General features: G+C 37.3%; 1 long non-coding RNA gene across 2 annotated transcripts in view; it reads right to left on the bottom strand.

Annotated features, from left to right (window-relative positions):
- LOC127524212 (uncharacterized) overlaps positions 1 to 25,930 on the bottom strand; it is a 33,788-nt gene extending 7,858 nt beyond the window's left edge. Inside the window, exons 1-3 of one of the 2 annotated variants that reach the window (XR_007933019.1) lie at positions 25,797 to 25,930; positions 24,985 to 25,288; positions 16,179 to 16,305 (exon numbers count right to left, since the gene is read on the bottom strand). This is a non-coding gene — a long non-coding RNA (uncharacterized LOC127524212). The remainder of the gene's footprint in view (positions 1 to 16,178; positions 16,306 to 24,984; positions 25,289 to 25,796) is intronic. The other variant, XR_007933018.1, reaches the window with a different exon arrangement.
- Positions 25,931 to 26,166: the final 236 nt, after the last annotated feature.

The following is a 26,166-nucleotide window of genomic DNA, read 5'->3' as shown; positions in this document are numbered from 1 at the left end:
CATAATGATTTTAAGTTAATTATTAGTTTAATTATGCTTTTTGTTTGCTTATAAAGTTTTCTAAAAAGCATGTCATTAGATTTTTGCAATCGCGTCTCTGATTTAAACTTCAGTAGGGAAGAGTCAAGTTTTGATACAGCGATCCATTTGCATCACCACTTAAAAATGTTTTACTTTAAAGGGATAGTTCACCCAAAAATGAAAATTGTGTCATCATTTACTCACCCTCAAGTTGTTTCAAATCCGTATACATTTCTTTGTTCTGCTGTACACAAAGGAAGATATTTGTTTGAGATAGAATGTTTGTAACCAAGCATATCTCACCCCCATTCACTACCATAGTATTTTTTTTCCTAATATGATAGTCAATGGGGGGCGAGATCTGCTTGGTTACAAACATTCTTCCAAATATATTCCTTTGTGTACAGAACAACTTGAGGCTGAGTAAATGATGACAGAATTTTTATTTTTGGGTGAACTATCCCTTTAAAGGCTCAGCCATTTGTCATTTTTCATATATTTAAGCGTTTTAGAGAAATTTCATAAACTAATATTGAGATAATGAATATCATCAATAGGATGAAAAGTATTAAGAGACATTTCTCTTGATAAAATATTGCAAATCAGCCACCAATACGCCAGTGAAGCGAGCACACACATTAGTGTCCTTTATCTGGTGATGTTAGTAAATCATGGCCATAAATGCACAGAAGGAAATCAAGATCATTCAGACTGAAAGACTGAAACAGGGGAAAGTGGACAACAAAGAGGAGAGAGAATGATAAGTGGAGCATTATACGTGAAGGTTTGTGTTCTGTGTGATCAGTGGTGCATTAGACAGAGGCAGGCAGGAGTGTTGAACAGATGTGTGACTTGGCCAGGCGTAACTGATTTTTGCTGTAATTAATGAGCCCTAACACAGCACTGTTCAAGAGACTTCTCTCCTTTCCTGAACCAGCAGCTCTACATCAGGCTTCAGATGTTACCATGGTGATAAAGGTAGACTCTGTTCAATGTCCATTCATAGGATCATTGCTGGCCACTATTCAGGCTTTATGCTGAAAAACCAATTCAAGAAAGTGAACAAAAGACTGTTTATGATTGTCATATACTGTATTTTCTGTCTGAATGTAGCCTTTTTGAATAAGATTTATTAAATAAATAAATAAATAAAAGTTTTGCATTCATATTTTCTACCTCTCTCCACTACACTAAATCTTTCAGCAGAATTTCATGCTCCCACGCCCTTGCTTTATGTAATCTCCTTTATTTAATTTCAGCTCTAATTTGTCGTCCCTGCTTCATTACTGCCTGCTCTGCTGGTCGGCCAGAATTGTTTTCCTTGCTTTGGTCGATGGAAAATGAGAATGACTTTTGGAGGCAGACTGACATTAGCATCATTCAATATTCACCAAAGGTCTCTCTCCACAGGAGGGGAGAGAACTGGCTGAGAACATTACTGACTCATTTCAGACATCTACCCTGTTTTTTTGCTCATGTCGCCCACCAAGAGATTCTTATCACAATTTTGTGGATTTAACCCTTCTCTAGATCATGGCTTACAGAATTATTTTGGGTTCAATACAAGTCAAGCTGATTCAACAGCATTTCAACACACTAAGAAAAAAAAAAAAAAAATGGTATATGATTTCCTTTGAAACAATTTACACTCAGAAATTGCTAGTAAATTTCACAAATTACTCCAAAGAAATGGCAATTAACACATTGAATTCAACATGAAATGTTTGAAGTAGAAAGACTGAAATAGCATTTTGTAAAAGCAGAAATGTGAAGCTTACAATTATAAAAGCACTTACATTAATTATTGTTAAAACATTTTTTGTATTATCTAAGCTGAAAAGCTGTTTAAAACAGTCATTTCAGAATTTTAATGTCAATGGCTTTGCATTGTTATAGCAACAAAGTTATAAAATTGGCTATAGCTTTACACAGAAAAGGTTAGTAAGATTTTTAGTTCATAAGATTTATGATAGTGAGGTGATGGCCGATTTCAAAACACTGCTTCAGGAAGCTTCGGAGCGTTATGAATCAGCGTGTCGAATCCGCAGTTTCACGTGATTTCAGCGGTTTGACACGCGATTCGAATCATGATTCGACACGCTGATTCAATATGCTCCGAATCTTCCTGAAGCAGTGTTTTGAAATCGGCCATCACTAAATAATTCGTTATTTTGTTTTTATGGCGCACCAAAAATATTCTCGTCGCTTTATAATATTAATATTGAACCACTGTACTCACATGAACTGATTTAAATGTGTTTTTAGTACCTTTATGGATCTTGAGAGAGGAAATGTCATTGCTCCCTATGTAGGCCTCACGGAGCCATCAGATTTAAACAAAAATATCTTAATTTTTTTTTCCCGAAGATCAACGAAGGTCTTACGGGTGTAAAACGGCACGAGTGTGAGTAATTAATGACAGAATTTTTGGGTGAACTAACCCTTTAAGGTTAAAACTCATACCCCCAGTTTCGCAACAAGACTTAAGCTAGTCCTAGACTAAAATGCATGTTTGAGCTGTTTCAATGGAAAGTAACTATCTTAAAATATGCCAGTGTTATTGTTTTGTCTCAAGATGCACACCAATAATGTTTTTTTCTAGGGTACATTTATAAAAGCCACTTAAATACCCTAATTGACCTAAGGTTTAATCCTGGCTTAGTTAAGCCCTGTCTGTGAAACCTGGCCATAAAATGCACTCTGCCTATTTTAGCTAACCCATCTAGTTCTGGCTGACATTGTCTGTTTATCATCTGTCCTTGAGAGGGTCTATATACGTTAAGTCAAAGGTTTAAAAGAAAGCAAGGCTTCATGTCAAAAAGGCCTTCGTCCTTTGCTACATCACATGTCATTATCACAGTGGAATGAAGGTTTAATGGCCTCGTAAATGATGTCAGTGACTAGCATTGTCATTTTTCCCCGGCTGTCGAGCTGGACAGAGTCCACACTGGCACACATGCTCTCAGCATACATCTGCTGTGTGCAACTGGCCCATTAGCGCAGCCCTCAGCTAGAGGTCAAGCATCCCATTCTGGCCACAAAAAAAAGGGGAAAAAAAAAGAAAAAAAGGAGTACAGCACAGACACATGGCCTATCATTCTGTGTTAAAGCTAATTAACACACACACTCTCTCACACACACATACACACAAATACATACAAGCACAGGGAAAATGAGTGTGCACAAATAACTACATCAACTAATTGAATGTACCCTGTCAGTTTTGTGTCAGGCAACATATACATTTATTTCCACAATACATTTATCAGTCATGGCAAAAAGGATTATGATGTGACATCTTTAAATGAGTTTTTTCCCCCATTTAAACCAGTCATATGGTGAGAAATCAAATTTCTCTGTCCCTTTCAAAATAAATATTCATTCATTATATACACACTACCATACCGTGAATTTCAGCAGTCATTACTCCAGTCTTAAGTGTCACATGAAATGATCCTTCAGAAATCATTCTAATATGCTTATTTAGTACAAGAATCATTTTTTTTTTCTTATTCACGGTTGAAAGCAGTTGTGCTGCTTAATATTTTTGTGGAAACCGTGATACATTTTTTCATTATTCTCTGATAAAGAGAAAGTTCAAAAGAACAGCATTTATTTAAAATGTAAATTTTTGCATCTTTATACTATAAATGTTAAAAAAAAAAAAAAAAAAATGTAAACAAGAAAAGGGAAGCAATAAATGGAGAGGGCCTAGCTAAAACAAACAAAGCAGCAGCTTACTAATAGAGGGAACTTCCTTACTAACTAAAAACAGTATTAAGCATTAAGTGCACAAAAAAATTGTCACCTACTCCCTACAGCTTCCAACCATTAAACAAAAAGATACAATCGCTTAAAGCTAAAGACATTTGACTCTGTTGAAAATGATGTTATAATGTTACTCTGTGCATTGTTACTCTGACACGTCCCAGATCCTTGGTTTAAAAAAAAAAAAAAAAAAAAAAAATCACGATTTTCTCACAATTTACAAATAGTTGGAAACATTTGGGATATTATAAGTACTCAACTGAACAAAATGTATAACACTGGCCTAGTGGTTTTTGGATATTTTACTGCAAAAATTGTACATAATGCCTAATATACTGTAGCGAATAAATAAACGTGGGTAGAATCTCACTAGCTGTATCACAGCAATACTAGACAAACGCAGAGTTTACTTTCAACAGGAAAACACACAAGTTTTCACATTCTACAGATTTCAAGATCTCTCAACACTCCGGTAGCCAACAATAAGAAAAGGTAACACTTATGGGCTAACTCCCAGCAGAACATCACACAAGTTCTCACATTCAACAGAATTAAGGATCTCAAGGCAAGTCTGAAGCAGGGGAGAAGTGAACCTCTCTCCAACACTAGCTGTGTCTCATTTCAAAGGCTGCATCCTCCGGAGGTCGCATTCGAAGTTTGCATACATCATTGAGGCTGTATCATTTCATAAAAGAAAGTAGGAAACTCTGAATGCGACCTTCGAATGCGCCCTTCTTTCACAGGAATTCGGAGGATGCATGAGGTGTATCCTTCGCTGCTGCAGATAGCCCACAATTCTTTGCGTCACTGTTAACAACCTTCATTTATTTGAAAAAAATTAATAAAATGGCGGCGTTGGCAGATGTACATACAAGCGAAGATGTGTTTACATGTAAGTAGTTTCAAGCTTGTTTTTGTTTTAAACTTTGTTCTTCTTAATATCCTCCTCCTTTGTCTCTGTAACAGATATCTGTTGTACATACACCAGTTCCTCAAGCATTAACCAAAATAAAACAAGTAAATACATTTTCTTTTCAAATTACTTTATAAATTTATAAATAATTTTCACTCATTTGCTGAGAGCGCAACGACGCTGCCATGAACGCATTGGCATGGCAACGTGATACTTCCCGTTTCCATTCCTGCCTGTGTGTCCTACGAAGGACGTCTCATTTAATTCTGGTTAAGGACACTCCTTATACCACATCCTTCACAGGATGCGTCCTCTGGAGGATGCAGCCTTCGAAATTAAATGAAATGAGACACAGCTACTGTTTCTCCTGCTCTTTTATACGGTTTGGTCTCTGCAGCACACTCTCAATGATGAGCATCAGCTGTGGCCAATTAGTGACTACTAAGCAGGCAGAGTGAGAGAGACAGAGAGGAAAGTGGAAAAAAAACAACAAACACACCTCAATCATGAATATTAATATATTACGTCCAGAGGCCGTAATGTAACACAATGAACCAACAAATCGTGCGGACATCATTTTTGTCCAGGCTGTCATACAAAGAAATTATGAACATATGCAAAAACGAGAGAACCAATGAAATATTAATAACTGATTATGTGCTTAAAGGTGCAATAGGTGTTGTGGGAAAATGCTAACTTTAGCCTGCTAGCATTGAAAGCATAAGTCCCACCTTCCCTGCAAATCGCATCCAAAGACACGCCTCCTCCAAAACATATGAACACGCACAGACCAGAAGCATAACAACCAGAGACAATGTTACTGGATTACATCATGTCATTCACCGGTGAGAAAACTTTACAGTACATTGAGTAACAGTACTACCATAACGAACGTAAACAATTTTTTAAAAACTAACTGGATGCAGCAAATGGATATGTTGGACATTTCTAAAGTGACAGCTGTTGAAAAACTAGCAGCTTTGAGCACAAAATAAACCACATCACTGTCTTTATAACCAGAAAGGTGATAGTATTTCAGCAAAAATACCATGTAAACATTGCCAGAGTATCAAGCGAAGGAACAAGAACAACACAAAACTATCTTTTGTGCTAAGGACGGCATGCACAATACCCGCAGGGAATTGAAGCAGGAAACAAGACGTTTTACTCATTGTCTGTAGCAAGACTCAGAAACAAATGGTCGAAACATCTGGTGGTGGTGGCCTTACGAATCCATGCACCAAAGGTGTGGATGTTGTAGTTTGCTTGTAATAGTTCCCGATTAGATGCTGGGTGCTGCCGTCATTGAGCTAATTAGTAAAGGTACACAAACTGCATACGCTACATATTATGTGTTACTATCAAAACACATCAAAATCGAATAATACCATGTACCTACCTGTCCAAAAGAAATACTACAACCATGGCATCACCTTTCAGACCCTTTGACTCCCGTAGTTGTCTCCAGCGTGGAAAAGCAATGCTGATATTAATTCAGGGTTTTAGCTCTTTTATGATCCAGCCTTTTTTTCCTGTTGTAGCCCTTTCTAAGACAGAAAGACCCTTTCTGTCTTTCTTTTGGTCGATACTTTTCCAGTGCCATTTGTTGTCGGTTCAGAAGGAAAGTTAGGTTGTTGCTGTTTGCCTGTCATTCTCGCGGACCAAACGCAATGATTGAACAAACATTTTATGGTACTACGCCTTCCACAGTCGATATACATTTATAAAAAATACATTCAGACCACTTCACATAGTGATTGCTATCAGGATCAACCAGCATAACAAAAAATGTTTCTGAAGAGAATCACCTATTGCACTTTTAATGTATACTTTTTCCTGTGAGCTTTTTGTTTTTTAATGCTTTTTTTGCATTGTAAAATAAAACCTGTAGCTCTAATCTGACAATAATTTTGTGTTTCATGTTTTTATTCTTCCCTCATATTTAAAATACTTCAATTTAATTTTTTTCTCTCATATTTTGATGGTTTCATTGAACTTGTAGGGTCATTAAAAACAAACATTCCCTCTGGATATCACTTTTGGCCACTGCTGTATACTATAAAAACATCCAATAACTGTAAGACTTTAAAACTTTCTCCCCAGTGTGCAAAAAAAGACCATAGATTGAAACTAAGCTGACAAAAATGTCTCATTCTGAAATCCTTGGAAAAACCCTGAAATTTTATATATAACTGCCCACATTTACATTTCAACACCACCTATTTGGTGTTCAGAAACTTGGTCTGTCCAGTCATAGTAAGGAAATGAGGAGGAAGTATTATTCCCAGAAGAAGCACCAGGGGAACTAATGAATACTGAAATGTGAAAAAGTCAAATTATGTTCCTGCCTGTGTAGAACCTGCTGCTGTACATATCACCTAAAGGATTCACAGGGTTAAGAAAGAGTGGCTGAAGTTTATTTCTAAGATGGTACTTTAAAGGCACAACAGCAAAAAAAAAAAAAAAAAAAAAGTCAGGAAGATGATGGAAAATGGTAATGAAAAACTAAATTATGTAGGTACAAAAACTTTGCAATTTGCAGAAAACATTATAGTGGACATTATAGTAGACAAATGCTAAAAATGTATGATGGCAAGTCCAGTATTTGACAGTGTGACTGCATATGAAGAATGATGGTCCTCACGGAAACATAAACCACAAAAACTGAAATACTTCATGACACAGCAAACATTGGACTGGCGCTTAAGTGCTAAGTAAGCATCTTTAAGCAGCTGTAATAGATTGAGATTTTTTACGATGCTACAAATACAGCAACCTATTGATGATTTGACAGTAAGTGTAAGAAATGCATTGAGAAAACTGATTTCCCGGTGAAGTATGTGACCAGTATTATTATTATTGAAGGATTATTGATATGTTGACAAAAGGAACATAGTCAGATGTAATTAACAAGAGAGAGGTGAGAGAGCGGCTGACATTACTCTGTAGGGTATTGATCAGATTAGACTTTAGTTGCATGTTTTGTACAGAGATACCATTAGTCTACCAAAGTATATAATCTGGGCTATCTGCTATATTCTAGTGATAATTTTTTTAACTATTTGTTTAGTGATTTTCTTTAAGGTCTGCAGTTGGATCCAAAAGTCTGAGACCAAACTGAAAATTTGAGAAAGTTGATGTTAAAGGGTTAGGTTCACCCAAAAAATGAAAATTCTGTCATTAATTACTCACCCTCATGACGTTCCAAACCTGTAAGACCTTCGTTCATATTCAGAACACAAATTAAGATATTTTCGATGAAATCCGAGAGGTATATGACTCATCCATTCTATAGACAGCAATTTCCAAGGTCCAGAAAGGTACTAAAGACATCGTTAAAACAGTCGACGTGACTGCAGTGGTTCAAACTTAATTTTATGAAGGCAACGAGAATACTTTTTGTGTGCAAAAAAAAAAGACTTTATTCAACAATCTCTTCTCTTCCCTGTCATTATCCTTACATAGCTGCCATGGTAAGCACGTGTTTACGTCCGAATGCCTGCTCAGTATTGGCCAAAGCTGATCACGTGAGCAGCACGATGCATGCGTGTGATGCTGACGCAGGAGCCAGACCAATAATGAGTCGGTGTTCTGACGCAGAACCTGGAAGCGCTGAACGTAAACAACGTATGAGAATGACACAGAAGACAAGATATTGTTGAATAAAATCCTTATTTTTGTTTTGTTTTTGCGAACAAAAATTATTCTCGTCGCTTCATAAAATTAAGGATGAACCACTGCAGTCACATCAACTTTTTTTAACAATGTCTTTAGTACCTTTCTAGACCTTGAAAGTGTCGGTTAAATTGCTGTCTATGGGAGAGTCATATACCTCTCGAGTTTCATTAAAAATATCTTAATTTGTGTTCTGAAGATGAACGAAGGTCTTACGGGTGTGGAACGACATGAGGGTGAGTAATTAATGACAGAATTTTCATTTTTGGGTGAACTAACCCTTTAAAATGAATTCGAAATCTTAAAGATTTTGCACTATTTCTAAGTCACTAATCATATTTTGTGATATTGACTTTCATTCAATAAATGCAATGTTTCACTCAAGTTAAGCTGATTACATAATTTACAATGAAAAATTGTATACTGAATTAAAAAATAATGCTAATTTTCACTAAAGCATTTTTGCTACTTCACTAAAGCACTTTCACTCACAGTTTATGGACACTATCATACATACACACATAACTGTTCATTTACAAAGTCCGGTTCTCTAAGTTGTATCCTAAGAATATATTTCTGTTCTTACAGTGAACCAAAATCTTTTCCCTGGACACTTTCAGATTTAACATAAATTTTCCTCTCAGCTGTGCTCCTTCCAGAAGAATAATATTCATGAAGAGCTTCAGTGAAGAGCTTCAGGGTTTAGGCCTAGGTCTTGTCATAGCATGGAGACAGCACTTGTCAGAGTAACTTAATTACATTTGATGACGGATGTATCTCTTTGCTTCTATTAGTAGACCTTACTGCTGCATTTGACACTACAGATCATAATATCCTTTTTCAAAGTTTGAGAAGTACTGTATGTCAGCATTTGCTTGCCTGGTTTATATCTCATCTGTCAGATTGAGCCAGATGAATTCACTCTTTTTCTTCTTCTTCTTCTTCTTTTTTTACATTAGCTGTCAGTAATAAGGACATTATAGGCTGGATGACCAGTAATTTTCTCTTCCTCGTCTTTGATAAAACAGAATTATGAGTCACTAAACCTAAATAACATTGAATAAATCTCACTAGGTTCACAAGTGCAATTTCTGTTTTGATGGTTTCATGTACTACAAGGCGAGATGTCATAACTGACAGTAATTTAAAGGTGCTCTCAGTATTTTCCCTCATTTTTACACAAAGAAAAACCTGACTACTTCTAATAAAAGCAGTAATAAAAGCAGTTAGATCACTTTTTGAGATCACACGACCAGCTGAATACTATACTATCACACAACATAAACCAAAAACACTAAGTGCACCTTTAAATGTTGAAATGCCACTATAACAAAGGAAAAACATCCTTAAATATTAAGGCCTATAATTAAGATGAATGTATTTTAATTGCATATAAAATTCCCATCCATTTGGATTATACATTTGTCAGTACATAATTGAATCAAGTAAAAATAAGATTTATGTAATAGTACTAACAAACTGAATGTGTTTTAAATACACAATAACCAGGATTATATATTTATCAGGAAAAAAAAAAAAAAAAAGTTTAATTCATTTTATGTACATTTTAATTCATTTAATTACTTAATTTTTACTAATTAAATCTTCCTTGTTCCACAGCCTGACATCAGTGTGTATTTTATAAACTCTAAATGTATTGTTTTACTGGTGCTTATGCGTATTTAAATGTCTGAAACCTTAAAAAAAAACATTGTGGCTGGAAACACTGCAAAAGCCAAAGCGTGAAAGCACAGTTGCCAGTTATGTGATGTCGCTGAACGTTCTAAATCCCATATGTGGGACTGTACACCCAGGGGCACAGAAATAAAAATCCCATATGTGGGACCGTACCACTCAAAGGGTTAAGGTTGAACCACTGTAATCACAGGGACGATTTTAACGATGTCTTTACTACCTTTCTGGGCCTTGAAAGGAGGGGACAGAGAGCTCTCGGACTTCATCAAAAATATCTTAATTTGTGTTCTGAAGATGAACAAAGGTCTTACGGGTTTGGAACAACATGAGGGTGAGTAATTAATGACTGAATTTTCATTTTTGGGTGAACTAACCCTTTAAGGGCTTTGAATAATGATCAAATAGATGCAAAAACAAACAATTTCTTGATTTTTTTTTTTTTAGTGTAGCCAAAATAAGGAACATGGTTTCACTATCTGATTTGGAGTAGTGAGACAATACATTTATAACTTCAAATTGCTAAGTATATAATGTACTTCTGACTGGATGCTCCATTGCATCCATAATAAATGGTCTAAAACAGAGCAGCCTTGAAGTTCTTGAAGATCCATAAAGTTTTAGCATGGCAGGCCTATTTTATCCACCCTGCTGGCTACCTGTTCAGCCTCTTATTGACTTAAAAATACTGCTATTGACATGTTCAGCTCTAAACAATCTAGCCCCAGTACCTGAGAGATCTCCCAAGTCTTATAGCCTTTTGCACCCCCTACAGTAACAAAATGCAGGTGTTTTATCACTACCAATAATAGTGAAATACAGAGCAAATGAAGAGCCCTCTCTTATGTGGCTTCTAAACTTTGGAACAGCCTGAGAAGCCACACATCCGGACTTCCCTCAGCACTCATGTGTAAACAGTAATGTATCTAAACAGTGAATGATGCTACTCCAGTAACTCAATGCATCCCTGCAGTGGAATCTGGACTTTTGGCTAGCTCGTCTCATCTTCTACTCCCCTAACTGCAGGGGAGTCTAGCTTGTTCATTATCATTTGGCTAGCATTACAACATTAATGGCTGCGTACAGTATCCTCATTTTATTTTTCATCCTCAAGTATATACTAGTCAGTATAGTGCCTGAGACAGATCAGACATGCAATTATTTGTTATATTTAATAAATAGTCTGCAATACCCCTCACTCAACAAGAAAACTAAGCCCGACTGTCGGCTTGGTGTGTCACAGCCCTTAAGAGTTTCTGTGGAAATACCTGCAAACTGCAACTAACACCCAGATGCAGATGTATGTTAATTTACATTAGATCGCTAACTCTGTTACATATTCATATAATAATCTAATAGAAGTTTTTATATCTAATATAATCCAATTTCATATGCAAAACATCCTGCAAGAAGTCAAATGATCAGAAACTTCTCTCCGAAAGTACAACTCCTTATTGGCTCACACACCTCCTTAGGTTGTGACATCCTCATGCTTTAAAAGATCAGAAGGAAGAATTAGAAATTCTGATGTGAAGACAAGGATGCTGAGCTAGAAATCTTCGAAGAACAACTAAGTTTGCACCAGGCAACGGCCTTGCCTTTACAATCAAAAACCTTCTGCAGCAAGCCGGTTCTCCCTCATGAATACAACTTCAGCAAAGATCAACTGGAACCTCAACAAATTATATCAGAGTATGTCAAGTACATCAGAGTTTGTCTTTTTATTTGATACATTAAATATCACCTACCCCTTTTCACAAAGGTGTGTTAGAAGTTAGAACTAATAAAATTGATGTTTCCTTCAGTCTGTTGGTCTGCTGAATATCAAATACTGCATAATTTCATGCTTTTATTCTTTACTCTTCAGCTTTAAACCTTATATATTAAACTGTGTGTGTGTGTGTGTGTGTGTGTGTGTTAGAATAGTTCACATGTTTAAAATAGTTAAAGTTTTGTTTGTATCACAGTCACACTTGATGTCGTTTGTTGTTTTGCTCATAACTTGGGTACCAATCACAGCTATACTATGTAGTACTGAATTGTGGAGTTAGACAGTTTTTCACCATTTTTGCGTTCAGGATTTTTTGGCAGGCCTGAAATCATGGCTCGACGATGCACTGGAGCCACTGAGCATGGCCCCGCCCCTAACACTATAATAACTAGAGCGCATTAGCATCAGTGGTTCGGCCGCTCAATCATTCACGAGTTACTGTCATTACTGTTAGTTACTACAGCCTACAGTTTGCTAGCTAGCTATGCCTTCGTTGAGTAAACGCATATTACCTGGTTGCGATAATTTAGAAAACAGCTTGAGGGAGCATCCATTCAGGTTGTAGCAGTATTTGACAGTTGAGAAAGGCGGCAGCTTTCCAGCGAATAGGCGTGGTTTCAGCGCAGACAGTGGACATGACCCTAGCATTTTAGAGCAGAGAATACTGGTTATTTTTTCAAGATTCAGTACTTATTTTATTTACTTGACTTTTTTTAATCATTCAAATTTGGCTGGGTGGTTAATAGCGCATTTTTCTGTGGTGTAACAAAGTCAGAACATATTTAATATTGCTTTAGATGGACTTTAATGGCGTTTTTCCACTGCATGGTACGGTTCGGTACGGCTCGCTTAAATAGTACCACCTTGGTTCCAAGCGAGCCGTACCGATACTAAATGTGACGTGTAAACACTGCAGATCACTGATTGGTCAGAGAGAATCGTCACTACCAGCGTCATTGGATTTGAAACACGAGACACCAAACACACTAGATTTATAAATAGACAGTAACAGCCACCGCAGTATCATTTGTTCGCGAAACGACTTGCTTTAAACGACTGTCACACGCAACTTGAAAAAAGAAATGTCTGTATCGTGGTCAGTAAACGAGGTGCAGACTCGTTGGTAGACGAGGAGCGGATCCACAGAAGTAAAGGCAACTATAACGATCAGCCTATAATCCAACCCACTTTGAAGTGGTACTAAATGCAATGGAAAAGCAAACCGAAAGTAAAGCGAGTCGAGTCATTCCAAGCCGAGTAGTAAAACGCAGTGGAAAAGTGCCTTAAGTGTTGTGACTGGATCATGAAAATGAACTTGAGAACCGGATTGGTCTGATTCCTTAAATCATTTAGACGGTTTTGTGAAGTGGATCAACAGATTCTTTGAAGAGCTGGAGCAAATGTCAAGATTTTCAGTTAAGAACAACTAAATTTCTCTTTTTTTTTCTACTTTTTTACATATTGTCTGGGCTTTTGGAGACAGGCCGTTATGGGAGCAAAGTGGTGGAAGTTACAAAGTGGCATGAAACACTTACAGCACCATTTATAGCTAGAGCCACTGACCTCAAAAAACAAGGTACTTTGGGTTTAAATAAAAAAAGGAAGTATGCACTAAAGAAATTTACACATGCCTTTCTAAAAGAAAAGAAAAAAAAAAAAAACATCTACTAGGCCAGTGGTTCTCAAACCTGTCCTGGAGTACCCCCAGCCCTGCACATTTTGTATGTCTCCCTATATCTGACACCCACTTCAGGGCTGCGTCCGAAAACTGGAAAATGCGGCCTTCGAAGGACACGTTTCAAGGTAGGAAGACATCAAGGCATGTCCTTCAGTTCCTGTTTCCTGAGATACCTTGATCTGATCGATTTTTGAAGGCAGCATAGATGTATCCTTTGCTGCCTTTGATATCCCACAATTCTGTGCTTGCCATTCTGTGAAATTTGAGCTAGAAAAATAAAGCTGGCATCCGAAAGATGCGTTTGCTGGTCAGTTTGTGTGTGAATGTATGTTTTTGGCCAACATTTTCCACTTTTGATGTCATTTCTAGCGAGAAATTACTACTGTAGTAATTAAATATTTGTTTAGTTCTCACCAAAGCTCGCACTATTTTGCGGTAGATCATTAAACCGTTACACTGCCTCAAAAGTCTGTCCGAAATCAGTTTCGTGAGGTGCCTTCATGCACAAATGCTGCCTTATAAGTCATTGCCTGATAGGGCAGCGAGGCTGCCTACAAGTCAGCTGCCTAGGTTTTCGGATGCAGCCCAGATCTTGCAGTCTCTAATGAGCTCATGAGCTGAATCAGGTGTGATAAATGAGGAAGACATACAAAATGTGCAGGGCTGGGGGTACTTCAGGACAGGTTTGAGAACCACTGTACTAGGCAACCACCAAAAGAAACAATAATGCAGAAGAAATACATCAATGGGTTGAATACTTTTAACTGACACCAGTGACAAAATCTACACTACTTCCCAGAATAAAGGATCCTTGTGGTGGAAGCTTGAGATGGTGCCAGAATTTTCCGATACAAGATGGCACAATCTCAAGAGAACCTCATCTGAAGGATAAGCATGCACTAGAAAGTGCCAGCTAACATTACACCACCCCTGAGCTTAAGACTGCATGACTCTGTTCCAAAACCCAGTGAACTGTCTATGTAGGCAGTATTTTGAGGCATCATAGGACACAAAAGCTGTGCCAAAAGGCATGGAGCATAATTATGCTGCCTTGGGACCATCACATGTATAATTTACAGAGAAGGCAATCCCACAATCCACTGCATGTAGACAGTAAGGCAGCTCACTAGGTTTTGGAACAGAGCCGATGTCTGATCTTTCAGGCAGGTTTCACAGAGGGTCTGCCAACAGCTCTGCCAGACCTGCCATTCAAGGTTTTGGACCAGCTATTTGTGGACCACCTCTAGGTCTTCTGTCCTTCTTTCAAAATGTTAAAATCAAACAAAAACATGAACAAGCTTAGATGACTGGTACAGCCAATCATCTGTGCATTTAATGCTTTCAACCACAGCAGTCCCACATGAGCAGCCATGGAATACAGCAGTGGGCAGGTGTTCTCTTGGATCTGTCTCATTTACAGTATCTCCAGCCTAGTGCAGATGCTCTTTTAGATGATCATCATTTGCACCACCTTATGGCCACTTCAGTTTATTAAGCCAATTAGGGAAAATAATGTGCAAAGGGAATTAAACGCATTACACTGTTAACTGTAATGAAGTCTTATATGCTATTTTAAATATAATGTCTCAGATTTTCAGAATTGTTGTTTACTATTGCTGCGATCTCATGTGATTGAGACGATGTACTGTAAACATTATCAAACAAGAGAGAGAAACTTTTGAATGGTAAAATATTCACTTATCAAAACAAACAAAAAACTTACTAAGTCATAGGGATATGAAAGACTTGTAAACAAAAATGTTTAATCTTTTAAAATAGTTTAAATTTTTGAAAATTTTAGATATACCATACACACAAGACAATGTTTCACACAATCAGAGGGTTTCAGGAAATCTAGTGGTTACAAGAAGCTAAATGTTTATTTTTCAAGAAGCTAAATGTTTATACTTGTATGGAATTCAGCATAATATATCCTTCAGACCCTTCTGTCCCAACCTCGGCGTAATTATCACAAAAGGTACCATTATAATGCCCGTACATCATTAAGTGAAAGATATTTTCATTTCACAGCTAATTATTGGCAAGTATGGGAAGTTGATTTAATTTCCTGAGGAATAATATTCTAATTGGTAAAGTAGTGTGATTCAATGTTCGAGGTGATATTTAAATGAGGAGGTTTTATTAAACCTGAAGCTTAAACTGAAGCGAGAGCAGCAGAGTGTGTGTGTGTGTGTGTATATGCAAATCGACGTCTGAAATAATGTAATTACGGCAAGATGGTGATCTGCTCTCTCTCTCTCTCTCTCTCTTTACTCTAAATCGGTCAAAGTTTTCCCCCGAGGTTGACATGGCACCTCTAACAGGCGGAAAGTACCGCAAGAGAGCATGGACACCTCTGCCCCGCCAGAGGGCAGCTTTCTGTTCGCCTCTCGAGAGGTCAAGTGTTGAGTTTTATGTGACCACACAGGCCCAGTTTTCAGAGCGTGTCCATGACAAGCTGCGCAGCCTAAGGGAAAGACCAATGGTTCAGCCTCATACTTATGACAGACTGTGGAAACAGTACTTTGCCGAAAAGTATCCTGACTTCCTCTTCCAGACGTCACTTGTCTGTTTGCCAGACTGACAGATACTTTATGGAGTGACCAGACAACAACCCGATGCCTTACAAGTTGGACTTATTTTAGGGTAGATTACTTTACTTATCTTTAAATCAGAGTGTCTCCACCACCCTCTGCTGTGCTGATCCTCAGACTGTGCAGGAGGATCTGGTGGGATTCTGTGAGTCACAGTGTGCGAGAATCACACCACTTTCTTGGACTACATCAACTGTAGGACAAAAAGGCAGAGAAAATGAGGGATACATGAGTGGGAGTTTATGATTTTATTTGCACAGGCAATTAAGGCTATTTTATAAATTCAGATGCTTGTTTGTGTATGACTGTTTCCCCTATGTAGGATGCATAATCGTGAACTCCTCTGTGGCCATCTTGATGGAGGTTGTTTAATGCTGGCTGGCTGAACATTGCTGCAACTATTTAAAGTAAGAAGTTGAAAAGTTCTACATAACGTCACAGCGTGTAGAGCAACGTGTGATGACTGGAGAACATGCGACAGTGAGATGTAATGGTTTATAAATAAACTTAAGGCTGTCGCACTCCAAAATGGCCAGAGTTTTATGCACGCTTCAGCACAGACACATACTACAGTTTGAGAGCACTGTAGAAAATGCTTCTACTTTGCACTTTTAATCTTTTTTTTTTTTCATTGCAAATTATATTATGAGCATGACAAAGAGTGAATTTGAAGATGAATTGAAAAAAAATTCTGAATATGATAGCTTTAAAGTATTAGATCACTTCAGAATAAAAATTTCCTGATCATTTACTCAACCCCATGTCATCCAAGATGTTTATGTCTTTCTTTCTTCAGTCGAAAAATAATTAAGGTTTTTGAGGAAAACATTCCAGGATTTTTCTCCATATAGTGGACTTCAACAGCTACCAACAGGTTGAAGGTCCAAATTTCAATGCAGCTTCAAAGGGCTCTACACAATCCCAGCCGAGGAATAAGGGTCTTATCTAGTGAAACGATCCGTCATTTTCTTAAAAAAAAAAAAAAAAATGTATATACTTTTTAAACACAAATGCCCGTCTTGCACTAGGTCTGCGATGTCCCACGCATTATGTAATCATGTTGGAAAGGTAACGCATGGCGTAGGCGGAATTACAGTGCGTTTACAAAGCAAACGTGCAAAGACTAAGTCAAACGTCCTTTACAAAAAAAAAAAAAAAAAAGAGGTTAAACAACGATGTCGGACAATTTTGAAGTTGGAGGAAAAAATTAAATGGAGTTTTTTGTCCTACCGTGGTACTTCCGCCTACGTCATGCGTGACCTTTCCAATGTGATCATGTAATGTGTGAACACTGTGTGAAAACAGTATGTCCGAACTCACAGTATTCATAAAACAGCAAGTGAAAAGGACCCAGATGACCTACTAATTCCAGCAAGATTCTGAACTGCGGATCTGATGGACACTTTACTATCCCATGAGGCCACGGCAGAGGATTTGTGAATGGCAGTGAAGCAACGCAACTGACGCTGGTAGGTCACTTGACAATTACAACATGGCAAATATAGTATGTCTGGATTTCAGTCTTACAACACACATTCATAGTATATAGAACATACTTTTTGCGGTCAATAAGTAATTACTTATTCAAAAGAAGTGCCTACTCAGAGAGTATAAGATTTCGGATGCAGCCCATGAGTTCAATTCCCGAAAACAGGAAATACATGAACTGTATAGCTTGAATGTAATAGTCACTTGGGATAACCAGTGTCTGCTAAATACATAAAATGAAAACTTACATTATTTTTATATTTTTCATATAAAAAAAAGTTATTTCATATGAATTTTTATAGAAATATTACATTATATTTCTATATATATTTTAAGATATATATTTAAATCTCTAGCTTTAAATTACATTTAAACTACCAGGGGCCAGTTGCATAAACTTGCATAAAAGTCACTATATTAAGACTGTCTTAACAACTAGTTTGACCAACTTGCAGTTAACCAAGGGGTAATCAATGTTATTTTTCAAATTCCAATTACACCAATCTACCTTTTTATGTAACAGACTTTAAAAAATTAGAACCACTCTTCAAGAAAAAAAATAGTGTCTTAACTTTTAAGACTAGTCTAAGTGGTTTATGCAACCGGCCCCAGACTTTCAGTGTGGACTTCAGAGCCCCACTGTACCTATATAATAGAATAATATTCCAATATAACAATGAAAATTAGGGATGCACCGATAGCGATACCAGTATCGGTATCGGCCCGATACCAAGCTCATGTACTTGTACTCGTAAAAATACCCCTGATGCCAGGGCTTGACATTAACACCCGTCAACCCGCCAAATGCGGGTAGATTTCAGCTGTGGCGGGTAAGACAGCCACTCCCACTAGCCACTTTGGCGGGTTGAATTTAATTTCAGCTTACAGCCAATGATCGTTGAAGATCGTCCTATCACAAAATTACAACTCAATTAACGTTACAATTCTTTATCGATTAACTTGCTGTTAGTGAAGGCGGGATAGGCGGAATCACGCTGAATGACACAACAGAAGCGCTTTCTCACGTGCGCTCTCTCTCGCGCGCAGAATAGTCTGAATAGTCAAATACACGCACACACAGATGTAAAAATGTCCGTCATGTGGAGTATCTCGCGTGAATACAGTCGGTTTATGGCTTAAATGGACGAAAACATGTGGGTAAAAACTGGATGTGTGTCAGTACGTCCATGCATTCAGCAGCCCAATTAAATACCTGTCTGTCATTAATGTTAGTCAAACAACAAAAATGTTAAATAAATGTATACATGTTAAATAAACCTACTGTATCTGAAAAAAAAGGGTTTTTTTTTTATTTAATTGTTTTTGTAATTTGCTTCTTTGTTCTTTTATATAGCCTAACAAAAATAACTTATAATTTATCATATTAGCCAATGCTCATACTGCCCACCCCTTGCCCACCTGTACATACCAGCTGATATACAATGTAGTCTTGATTTGGGTGGTCAATCTGCATTTGAAAGTTTGAAAGGGTTTTATATCTTCTAATTAAAGTAAAATGACTCAAAATCAAGTAATTTAAGCATGCCAAAGTCAACTTTAGTCATATACAATGTAATTTCCCAACAGCAAAATTGTGGCCAGTGAAAGTGCTGAGTGGCTAGTAACTTTGGAAAACCACTAGCCACAGTGGCTGGTGAGCAAAAAAGTTAATGTCAAGCCCTGCCCGATACCAAAGACCGATACCTCACAGAATTTGCCGTGCAAAGAAACCGGCGGCAGCAGCAGAAACAATGCCAGCCTCAGAGGTGTGGAAATACTTCAAAATTAATGACGCGACACACACATTGCGAACTGCATGCTTCCAATCACAATTCGTTATCGATTAGTGAAGGCAGGACAGGCGGAATCGCTCTCTCTCTCGCACGCGCTCGCTCTCTTTTTTGCGCGCAATCCCAGTTCTCTCAGACAGCGCGCGATCAGTTCTCCTTGCGCCTGAATGGTCAAATGCACACATAGTTGTCAAAATGTCCATCGTGTGGAGTATCTCACGTAAATACAGTTGGTTATGGCTTAAGTGGACGTAAACATTTGGGTGAAAACAGGATATGTGTCAGTATCCATGGATTCGGTCTTAAAGAGACCGTAGCCTATATTTGTTATATATGTTAATAAAACAACAAAATATGTTAAATAAATGTATACATGTTAAATAAACCTACTGTAAAACAAGTTTATTTAATTTGTATCTCCATAGTATTTGTTGTATTGTTTGTAATTTGTTTGTAAATTTCTTTTTATATACCAACAATTATATATATTGGTAATTATGCCCTTTGAAGGTTATTGGACACTGTGAAATTTGTTCTTTAAGTTTGTGACAAGCACATAAAAATTATTACTTTTTTCATTTGAGTAATAATAAAGAGAGATTAGAGAGAGAGAGAGAGAGAGAGAGAGAGATTAATAAATGTACAGGCATCAGTATCAGCGAGTACTAGAAAAAAGTATTGGTACTCATACTCTGTCCTTAAAAAATGGTAACGGTGCATCCCTAATAAAAATCATAGAAATTATAAGGAATACATTTTTCTTCAATCCAAAGCATCTAATACTGAATTCAAGCGATATATTTTATATGAGAATCGAACCCATTACCTTTCTGTTGCTAGCGCTATGTTGTACCAAGCTGACCAAAATGATGTAAGAGAGAAAACCATACAAGAACCAAATACTGAACTAGAATCACATAACATACAAGAAATACGGAACAGAACGGCTAAAAAAAAAGGTCACACCTTTCTTCTATGTTGGTCTGAAGCCTTGAAGATGAACCATCCATATGCTCCAATGTTTTTACAGTTTTACTAAGAAATCACTGGGGCTTTCGGCCCACACTCACTGGATCGAACAGGCATTTGACCAGGTCGTTTAGAGTATCCAGTGGACTGGGACAGAAATCGAAGCAGAGTGAAGCTATGAACAAAAGAAGGGTAATGACTGCAAGAAACGCACTGACCCCAGACATGCACACAAAAACACACACGCATTTCAACTTTCTCTCACACGCCATAAACTAAAGCTCTAAATAAACCCGCTAATGGATGTTTTAGTCATAGTGGATGTGGAAATTCAGAGGACCTCCTCAGTAGTGCCTAGCTGATGAACTCCATCAAATACACCTCCGGCAAATCTATGACAGCACAAACGGAGGAGAAGAGAGCACCTCTGCTTTCCACTCATATTCCGAGGTGCTGTTACCATGGCAACAGCCTCCTAATATCCTACGGCAAGGTTTCCACGACAGGCTCTCTCTGCACCCATAATCAAAGGCACATATTTGCTCAGTCAAATCTAGATCTCGTCCAATCCAGCTGTTCTGTAAACATCAGTGATGACACACTCTGACTTGATGGGTCACGGCATTCACTTACACATTAGCATATTTTCAGGGGGGAGCAATGAAGACGTCAAATGTCAGATAAATGTCAAAATGCAATAAAATATTCAGCCTTTAAATCTTTCATTTGATGCAAAATGAGAAGCGTGCTGGCTCCACTCCTGCGGTGTAACCGTATTATCTGTAATGTGTTTGAGATATTTAACAACTGAAACACAGGGCAGAATTTAGTGCGCACAATTCCTGCAGAAACACTTAGATGATAATGGTAATTACAGAGGCGGAGGTTCATATTGTTGTCGCCTATGTACCCTCAGCAGTAATGCCCTATGCCTCTGCAAAACATCAAGGAGAGCGAATCAATGCAGTTTAAAGTGCTTTTAAAGGGATAGCTTGATCTGTCATCATTTACTCAAGTTAGGGCTTTCTCCAAAAAAGGAGACATTTTGAAGTAGCGTTGTCAAAAGTACCGGTACTTCGGTACCAAGTCGGTACTGAAATTTTGAAAATGTGACGATACCAGCATTTCTGTAGTACTGGGAGTACCGAGTATCCGGGTATGTTCGGTACCCACTGATAGGGCTGTGCCAGTGTTTTATGTGAACATGACACGAGTGAAGCACAAAGCTTTGTTTACAGAAGAAAAAGGCTAATAGGTTAGCAATTAAATGTGACATCGCAGCCATGGAAACATTTTGGTTCATGCCGAATGACAGATGTACGTGAGTCCATACATTTAAGCTTTGTCGGCTTTGTATTCTGTTTTGCAAATCATGATCTGGTCACCCGATTAGCAGAGAATTTAACAATATTCCATTAGTTATTCCAGTGAACATGGAATCTCTGTTTCTTTTCCCAAATCTTCATTAACGCAGGGGATTATAAACGTTTCTTCTTTCATTCACTTTTAATTAGGCCTATTATATTCACATTCTTTACTGTGAGAAAGTAGAAAAAGCACCAGACAGAAACCTTTTTGCTTGCACGTCAAGTTCTATTTGTGCTTGTTATTAGACTTTATAAGGCGCGTCAAGTTTATTTGTATAGCGCGTTTCACACCATCCAGTGATTTTTAGTTTCTCTTTCTCTGGCAGCGCAAAATCAAACATAGCCTTAATGTCTGATGATAAAACTCGCTCTTCAGACCTTTTACAACAAGTGTCAGTTGCTTGTAACATCAGAAGATAACATGAAGATATTATTAAAGAGAAATGGTCTCTTTCCTGCTTGTGTCATTTACCCACATCCCCACATCCCTCTCAAAGCGCAGAGCGGTAGGCTATGACGCATCTTTGTGTGGAAATAAAAAAACGAATGTTTTTTAGAATAATACTTAACTTTGTTATTATTTAGGTTACCATTATTTACTGATATTTATTTCATAGTTTTACAGGCTTTAGTGTGTCGTTTTACTGAAGGAATAGCTAAAATAAACACACACGTCGGTTTCAAAATGGATGTTTGAGCATTTGTTCAGGCCTATTTATTTTTTTATATTTCAAAATTTATTTCATTGAGGTATATATACACACACACCAACATACACACACGCTCCAAATATTTATATGTATGATTACCATCACATTTAATATGTTTTTAAAAATAGGCTACTTAAATAAAATAGTTCGAAAAGATTTTCCTGTGGTACCGAAATTGGTACCGAGAACCGTAAAATTTTACTGGTATTGGTACCGACTACTGGAAATTTGGTACCGTGACAACACTGTTTTGAAGAATGTCCATGCTGCTCTTTTTCAGACAATGAAAATGGATGGAGACCAGAAAAAAGACACAAAAAAACACCCTAAAAGCATCATAAAAGTACTCTATATGACTTGTGCACTATATTCAAAGTCAAAAACAGAATAAAAACTGAAGTCAATAAAAGCTCATTCACAAAAAAAATCTTGCTGGGCACAATTTTCTCATGCATTTGAGCATAATATTTTGTAAATAAAGTAGTAAATTTATGCTTTTTTGCTCAAACAAAGCACTCGAGTCACTTCATAAAATTAGGGTTAAAAACCAGTGGATTCAAATGGATTACTTTAATGGTGCCTTTTTTACTACCTTTCTTGGGCTTGGAAGTGGTAGTTGCGTAGAATCTCAATGGAGGGACAGAAAGCTCTCAGATTTCATTAAAAAGATCTTTGTGTTCCTAAGATGAAGGAATGTCTTACGGGTTTGGAACGACATGAGGGTGAGTAATTAATGACAGAACTTTCAAAAAAGCAGCTTAGGACTCTTATATCTCACAATGGCTTACCATTCTCTATATATCTCCTTTCATGTTTTACAAAACTCAAGTTAATTAAATAACACTAAATTTTAAATGAAATCAACTCTGCTTTCGGCTCTTATTTATCATAAACTGTGTTCATTTCACAGACAAACTATATTTTCACCACAATATCCTGAAAGCTGATTGACATACTAGAATGGAAAAACATATACACAGTGACACGCTGTGGTGCGAACATGTTGTTTAGCTGTGTTTTAGTCACACTGCCAGGCACCACACGTCTAAAAAGCTTGTCTATGAAAAGGTTTAATAAGCATTCCCAGCTGATGATGGGGACTCTCTGTGGTGGTCCTACGTTAGTGTACATGTATGCATTTCATCAGCAAACCACATCATGTTGAGTGAAGTAAGGCATAGCATTAAACTGATTTCACATGCAGGCACTGCCTGCAGAGTTAAATACCCTTAGTAACCTTGAATAACATGAACATACACATAACACAGTACTTCAAGCTATAAACATACCATTAGCTGCTATTACATTAGGTCAGATTCCACATGGTGCCAGAAAATCATTGAGAATATTACTCACTCTGTGCCTTCTGGCACTGGAGAACATTTCTGGCAAGGGTTTCCTACAGATTCTTTTTTTGCAGCGTAGGTACCCCCTTGCACCCATTTTTATAAATGTATAAATATGTACATACTGCTCTCGGGCCCATGGACAGCAGCTAATGTGTCAAAACACAATCATATGAGAAAGTGGAAAAGGAAATACAAAAATAGCCCAAAAGGACAGCTGTGCCTCACCAAGACTGACCAGCAGCTTCATAAGGTGAGCAAGTACTCCAAGCCAAGATTTCCTGTCCTTTTCAGCTAGACTTTTCAGCTTTAGAAGTCTAACCTGAGCCGCCTGTCACCTCGCGCCCACCCCGGCTTGCCATCATTGCAATGCACCCGACTTCAACATAGCGCCTAAGAACCTTGTGCATACTATTCCCTTGACAAAGACACTAGAGACTCTGTCATGTGAATTTTTATTTTAAAGTGGCTCTCCTGGGCATTTTCACTCTTTGTGCTCATTTTCATTCCCTGCCACATTATGTAATACAAAAGCTGATTTCTTCAGTGCCTTAAGGACTTTCAGCTCTCTCTTTAAGTATAATTAAAGAGATATACTACAGGTCTCCTGATTTAAAAATGTCATTACTAGTGTTACCCCATTTTTGTGGCCAAAAATGAGAATTATGCTGGTAATTTCTGGAAATCACTTTTTCTTTGATGTCATTCAAATGAATGTTTAACACCTTGAAGGAAACTGCACTGAGAAAAAGTGCTCCAGCTAATGAAAAAAGCTTTTTTCGATAAAACAAAAAAGCACCAGAAAGAGCAGATCAGGTACATACATACATATATATGCATAGGCCTATATATCTTTCAATATTGTTAGTTAAGTTTCCCAATAATTGCATCATTCTCAGATGTGAATGAATAGACATTCCCTGTCTATGCAGCTCCAGGGACACTTACTGCTACAGTTAACAGTTAGAAGATGTTACTTATTAAAGCAACTTGGCAACATAGCATCCCTTATTAAAGAAAAGAAAAACAATTTGCCAGAGCAAAAGCACATTTCTGTGATGCTACATCACTGGAAAAAAAAAAATAATAACAAGACGAATACTTCACTATAGATACGGCTTTACACAATAGATAATGCTTTACAATTAACTCTGTGAGATAGCTACATAGCAATTTATCTGTTTAATAAAATACCTACTCACCTGTTGAGTAATAAAAACTCCATCTCCGCGTCGCAAAAGCCAAGCCAATGTTGATTCTCATTTTATTACAAGCTCTGTCGCGTTGTCTTTTTGCCAGCAGACTCTTCTCTGTTCGGCGTTTATTTCTTTTTTCAAACGGGCGATTCCCCGGAGGTTCGAGATGCTCCAAGTCAACTTTCTGGCTCATTGTGACAACAACTAGCCACTGCCCCATGCATGCGTCAAAGTATCCGGAGCAACTTTTCTCAACGGATATGACACACGCATTACGCAATTTGATCCCGCAAAAACCATCCCTGCAGATCTAAAATATAAACACTCATAAACCATAGTGAATCAGGGTCAAAGACAAAATACGTTTTGGAAGGATTGATGATTGGCTCGTTTCGTTAATTTTGAAAAAAAAAGTTAGGCTACATAGTGTAGAGACAGATCAAAGAATGTGATAAATAACAAAACAACAACAATACAGAATAAACATAAAAACAAACTAAGTTAACATTTGGTCGGTTACATGAATTTAAAAAGATTTAGATTTTTTATTGTTTTCATTATTTTCGTGTTCTCATGCTTCGTGTGCCCATTGCTTCGACGTTTATATTCTAAATAATATTAAGTATTCTATACACGTTATACTGATTTAATATTGATAAATTATTGTGGTATAACTGTCCAGCTTTTATGATACAAAATGCGACAGCTACAGTAGCCTAATATATATTGCGTCAGTAGTAGGCCTACACGTCAAACACGGAAAAAATCAAAACGAGAGATATCGACATTAAAAAAAAAAGTAATGAAAACGTTCATACCTATCAAATCATGTTCGTTTGTCAGGGCCAGGCTTCAGTAAACAACGTTGAGTTTTTTTTTTATTACAAACGAATTATCCTTTATGTTTAATTTCCACTTTATGATAGATGATGAGCACGGCGGTCAAACATGTCTCGTTCAATTCCTCCAGAAAGCCAGAGGGCGCCCTTTAAACAAAAAAACAGCCAGATATGAAACATTAATGTGCGGTTATCATATTCCCGGTGCAATTTTTTAAGGCAAAAGTTCAGCAAAACCTAAAACAATACAAAGTTTAAAAAATAAAAAACCCTGTAAAATGTATTAATATTTGAAAACATTTTAATGTTTTAGGCTATTTATGTTGTTTTTATTTTTTAACATATTTCT

This window comes from Ctenopharyngodon idella, chromosome 12 (genome assembly GCF_019924925.1).
Source record: "Ctenopharyngodon idella isolate HZGC_01 chromosome 12, HZGC01, whole genome shotgun sequence".
NCBI classification, from domain to species: domain Eukaryota; kingdom Metazoa; phylum Chordata; class Actinopteri; order Cypriniformes; family Xenocyprididae; genus Ctenopharyngodon; species Ctenopharyngodon idella.
Note: the sequence above shows the minus strand (reverse complement) of the source record. Positions and strands in the feature narration are given on the sequence as shown.